A 6,040-nucleotide genomic window follows, 5' to 3' on the forward strand; every position below is an offset into this window, starting at 1 on the left:
TTAATAATTAATTAGGATGTCCGCCTTAATTTCAGTACCAGCAATCTTTTTGTCGCCTTAACTTCAGTACCAGCAATCTTTTTGTTGTTCTTACAGTACTTGCAGTGTGATGCAAATATGTTACCATTAATGGTAGAGATAAATAAACCAAATTAATCAAATTGCTCTCTCTACTGTCAGTCACTAGATGCCCACATTTACTTCTTGCGTGTATAGAAAGAAGATTTGTACCTTTGAGCTAAACCAAACATCCCTAGAGTGCCACCTGTATGAAGCATCAAGACTTTGGCATCCCCGTTGGAGGAGGAGGAAGCTTCTCTTATGCAAAGACGAATCGCTTGTTCCCAAGCTGCCATGGTGTAGACAGGGTCCAGCAGAATACCACTTTGCTGAGCAATTTTCTGGCATGTCTCTATTTCTCCTTTCAAGACATTGCCAAATCTGAAAGACATACAAGCTTTGGTTCAGGGACAGAATTATCCATATGGAGAAATCAGTAACGCGTGATGTCAGACATCAAAGACCTTTTACCACTTTATCATAATCAACCTAGGAACAAGTATTTGTAACAGAAACAAAATTTGGAATATGAAGGGATCTGCTTCTGCGAAAATGCCTAGGATATTAAGATGGGGTCGTCAAATTCGGTGATCCCCTGAACGTAATATAGCATGGATTTCAGATTCAACAAATATTTAACAAGCAGAGCGAATGGCTAATAAGCAAAATGAAGTACAGCTTACTTTCTTGGATTCGTTCTGTCTACCCAATGCACAATGCTGTCATTATCACCATTTAATGATTGATCCATTTCTTGCGAGCAACAAAACCTTTTGAAATCAGATATTAAGCGCTTTTCTTGCTTCCTGTAACCCTCAATAGTATCAGCCAACATCACTCCAGTTATCTCCCACGGCAAGCTGACATATAAGAAAATAACCATTAGCCATATTTTGGAGCTCCACAACTTGTGTGCATATGGAAGTCTTTTGGAGCTCCACACCTTATGCACATATGGAAGTCATATTGTAAACGGAAACACACCCAAAACAAATAGCTCCGAGGCCTAAACCAACAGCTGTGGTTCCAGTCCCACAATCAACAACAATTTTCAAGGGTTGTTCTTTCCCAAATATATGATCTTGAGACAAGTACTCCACGAGGCGAATGAAACCTGCAGAAGATCACAGGTAAAAAAGATTCTACTCAGGCTACCAAGATAAAGTTCTTAACGCTACTAAAAAGTGATCCAACTGCTTTGCGGGATTTTTATTACCTAACAATCCAGCAGAATCCCCTGCACCCTCATTTATAATGATAACCTTTCTTTGACGATTTTCAGCATTTGACCCTGAGATGACACACTTAGAATAAACCGGCACAGAGTTTGCTTCCTTAGAATTTTTGGTGGTAAAAGATTCGTTAAGAATATCACTAAACCATATCACAGAACCAGTGCTTCCTGCCACAAAATCAGCATGCCCACTGAGCATCTCTTCCCTTTTAGCATACAGAGATCTTGGAACATATATGGCATTTCCATACATCGTGGTTATCAAATTGTAGCCTGTTGGAATATCAGGTTGTTCTCCACGTAGTAGTAAATGTGACGCTAGTCCTCTCTCAGCACAAGAAACAGCTGCACAGTCACATTGAAAGAGAGTGTGAAACTTCAGTAGCAAGTTATTTCGTAACTTATAACAACGAAAGAATACAGAAAAGCTAATCAAATTACACTAAATGGATCATGAAAATCCTACCAACAGCTGCTGCATGTGCACTTTGACAACCTCCACAGGTAACCTGATGAAGTTGTCAACAGTACGTCACTAACTCGAACAGTGCACCTTAATTTTCTTGATCATGATTGCCTTTAACCAGGGAAGTTCTGGCGGCAAAATAAGGTGCAAGTTGCACAAACATATTCATAATTAACCAGGGAAGTTCTGGCGGCAAAATACTTGCACACGTGGAGCATGTGCAGAGAAAAGTGGGTTACAAAATGAATACAAACTAGAGAATCCCATCATGCCAAAGAATAATGGCATTGGTTTGATATTAGTTTTACAGTTCTAACCGGATAGCTCCACTGGTCGCCATTCAAATCAAAGAAAAGCATTTTAAGGGTAAACTCATAAAACTAACTTGGTTTTGTGTTACCTGATCAATACATACTCATAATCACGCGAACAGCCTAACATATTCAAAGAGATTTTTACACCATGTTACAATGAAATACTCAAAACAACATATGCAACTGTGCAAGTATTACTCGTACTAGTTCAGAGGATGATGTCTCACCACATCAGTAACACGATAATCTTCTACTAGAGGAAGCAATCCATCCAACTTTCTCGCTTTGTTACCATTCACAAGGGGATGCAACAAATCATCCCGCACAACATAAAACGACGGGCCTTGTCTTTCCTTCATCATTTCATAACCCAAAGATGGTCTAGTATCATTTAAAAAAGAATATCCACATGTTTCATTTTCTTCAGTATGTTGTTGAAGCTCATCGATATTAGCTTTACTCGGTGAATTTTTGTATCTGGACTAGTCAACGCCCACCTTCTGTCGAGAAATTCCGACATAAATGTTCTATCCCATTGCTTCAAACGGGAAATACCCTGATTAAAATCAACCAACTATCAAATGTTAATGGCATTCAATCAAGTTCACTACAAAGATATAAAGGCACTTTCAAAGTAAGCAATTCTTCGTCCTCATCTTAACTGAACAATTCCTCTAGACATAGTTATCGAAGTAAATAATACAGAGTATTGAGGATAGGAAGAAGTCTAGCAAGGGACACCAATTCTCAATAGAAAACCCCTATCTACACTATTAAGCAACCGCTGGGTTACTAAGTAAATCCAGCTATGGGTGATGCTTCTTCACTCACCATACAACTCAGGAGAATCGACTAACTAGTTTCTTTTGAATACACACAACAGCTTGGTATTTTTTATAGTTTAACATATGAACAAACATGTATGGCTCAAGTATGGTGGAGTAAGTAATTGATGCACGATAATAATGAAGTTTGATTAAGTTCTGCGGGCTTATCACATTGCTACAAGCATACTAAAGAAGGCCACTCAATATTGGTAAGGCAGCGATCCCATAGCCCCGAATCATCATCCACATGCAATGAGAACACAAAACAATAAACTAGAGATAATTTAAATAAAGATGCACTTCATCTCAAAATTCAGCTAAACTAAAAGTAACAGTGAAGATTTCTAATTAATAAACGCCTATAGGCCCTATACTCTCTTCAGAGCCTGCACATTTGGCCAAAAGAAAATAATAATAATAATCTTGTGAAACCCTCCCTATCAAAGTGGTGAGGAAAGAAAGCATCAATCTTTTTTCCGTTTACAAACCCCCATTGTTGAAAAAGAATTTCCAGCAAAACCCAAATTATTAATTCAACTAAAGAGCCTATAATCAAAAGAGAGCTCATGTTATTACTTGTAAAATCACTAGTATATATTTGGTAGAACGTATAAGAAAAAGAAGCAGAAGAGGATATGGCAAAAACCTGGTATTTTATGGGAGATACTCTTGAACGAAATTCCAATTTCATGATGAGATTTGCAGGATTTCTGGATAGACGATGAAGTTTCTGTACCGTTCTCAGTACATAGAAATGAAGATCGAGATAGAATAAGTAAATCTGGGTTCCTAATGAACTCAGCCTCTGCTATAAACTTCAGATAATTTTCATTTAAGAGATAAGGCAGTTGTTCTTACACATTTAAAGTAAATGATTAATCTAACAACAACAAACAGATAAAGGACACGCGTCACTATCTGACCGGCTAACAACTACCCAATCACTAATAAGTATAAGGGCACACCCAAGTAGTACTATGGGCTAGAGCTGTCAATACATAACCCGGCCCGCGGGTTGATCCTAACCCGGCTTGTTTCAACCCGACCCGGCTTGGCTTGTTGTCTAAACCGGCCGGGTTAAGATTGGCATATACAACCCTACTAGAAAACAAGCCGGACTAGGGTTAACCTGCGGGTTACCCGGCAACCTTTCAAATTTTTTTCATCCCTACCAACTCTTTGAAATCCATGATTTTATCCTACTGTATATTGCGATTTAGTTATTTTAGATCGATAAATTTAGTTAATTTTAGATCTAACCAAGTCTATAATACAATATTAGGATTCAAATAATCAATTAATAACTGAGATTCGTCAATCGCACATTTATTTAGGATGCCCCAAATTGATAAGAAAACTAGTATAACAAAGAAAGATCTAAGCAAACACATAAACATATATTTTCCTTATCGCTTTCAATATTCTTGATAATAGATTTAGTATGGCGACAAGTAGGGAGAGTAAAATCAATGGCAGAAGAAATACCAAATGATGAAAAATGGAGATGCAGATCTTGCTGCTATGGATATATATATATATAATTACTGACTGTAAAAATTGAAAAATAAAATTGAGCAGTCAGATATATATGGAGAGTAGGAGTATTTTTTTTCTAGATAGAGATTAAGTGATGGAGGATTGTTTACAAAAGAGAAAATGAAAACAATCAGCAGCTTATCCAAAAAAAAAAGGAGGAGCAAAACTTTTAAACAGTAGTCTTATCGACATTAGAGAATGATAGAAAAATGAAGTTGATGTTAGGGTTCAGTGTCTAGGACCATATGAGAACTAAACTGTCCAGTTAATAGCTAATTAGTGGTACTAGTACAAAGAACGTCCACTTCAGTAGCCCAGTGGTAGTTGGGCTGTTAACTAAACTCCTATTCGACTTAAGTTGATCGACCCTTACAAAATGCACAGCTTAATTCTTTTTGTTTTTTTAATTAAAATCTAACATTAACCCGCCAACCCGCCAGGGCTGACCCGTCGAGGGTTAGGGTTGGGGTTTTGAGCTTGGTCATGAATAGTACTAGAGTTAGGGCTGACCCTAACCCGACCACGGGTTGGCAAGCTAGGGCTGGGTTGACCCTAGCTTTGCCCGTTGACAGCTCTACTATGGGCAGAACAGGACTATGACATTGCCTACTTATGGAAAGTATCCTTGCCCCTCAAGGATAAAATTTCGAAAGTGTGATTTGATGACAGCCACGTCCTCCCAAGTAGCATCCTCAGGTGATGAATTCGTCCACTGGATGAGCACTTGTCTTACTAGTCGCTTGCCCATAAGAATGGTTATGTACTGGAAAGCTTTAGCCGGAACCATGATAACTTCCCATGTATGATCAATAATAGGCAGAGTAGGAGAAGGAATATGCTTCTTACCAATGTGTTGCTTGAGTTGAGATACGTGAAAGACAGGATGAATCCTAGCCTGATCTGGAAGCTTCAACTTGTAAGCCACTACATCAATTTTTTGTAGAATAGGAAAAGGCCCATAGAACTTTGCAGATAATTTAAAGTTCTTCCTGAGAGAAACTGAAGCTTGTCGATAAAGTTGGAGTTTAAGATATACCAAGTCTCCAACTTCAAAAGTTCTGTCCTTCCTTAATTTACCTGCAAAAAATTTCATTCTTTCTTGAGCTTTCTGAAGTGCTTCCTTAAGAATATCAATCATTGCTTCCCTGTCCTTCAAGTATGTCTCTACAGCAGCTACAGAAGTGGTGCTAGTAGATGGAAAAGCCATATGTGGTAGGAGATAGCCATAAAGAGCTTGAAAAGGAGCCATTTTTAAACTAGTATGATAACTAGTGTTATACCACCACTCAGAAAGGAGCAACCATTGACATCATTTACTATGTTTTTGACCAGTAATACATCTTAAGTAAGTTTCTAGACATGAATTAACTCTTTCTGATTGGCCATCAGTTTGGGGATGGTAAGCAGTGCTGAGATTCAAACTAGTGCACAATGCTTGAAAAAGATCTTGTCAAAAGTGACTAGTGAACACTCTATCTCTATCAGAAACAATAGAAGCAGGTAGGCCATGAAGTTTGAATACCTGATCCAAGAAAGCCTTTGCCACTAAAGCAGCTGTATAGGGATGGTGCAGAGCAATGAAGTGGTTTTACTTGGTGAGTCT

At 38.2% G+C, this 6,040-nt stretch overlaps 1 pseudogene; it reads right to left on the reverse strand.

The window, feature by feature from the left end:
- Nucleotides 1-3,732, reverse strand: LOC113319087 (annotated as a pseudogene).
- Nucleotides 3,733-6,040: the final 2,308 nt, after the last annotated feature.

This window comes from Papaver somniferum, chromosome 10 (genome assembly GCF_003573695.1).
Source record: "Papaver somniferum cultivar HN1 chromosome 10, ASM357369v1, whole genome shotgun sequence".
In the NCBI taxonomy this organism is placed as follows: Eukaryota; Viridiplantae; Streptophyta; class Magnoliopsida; order Ranunculales; family Papaveraceae; genus Papaver; species Papaver somniferum.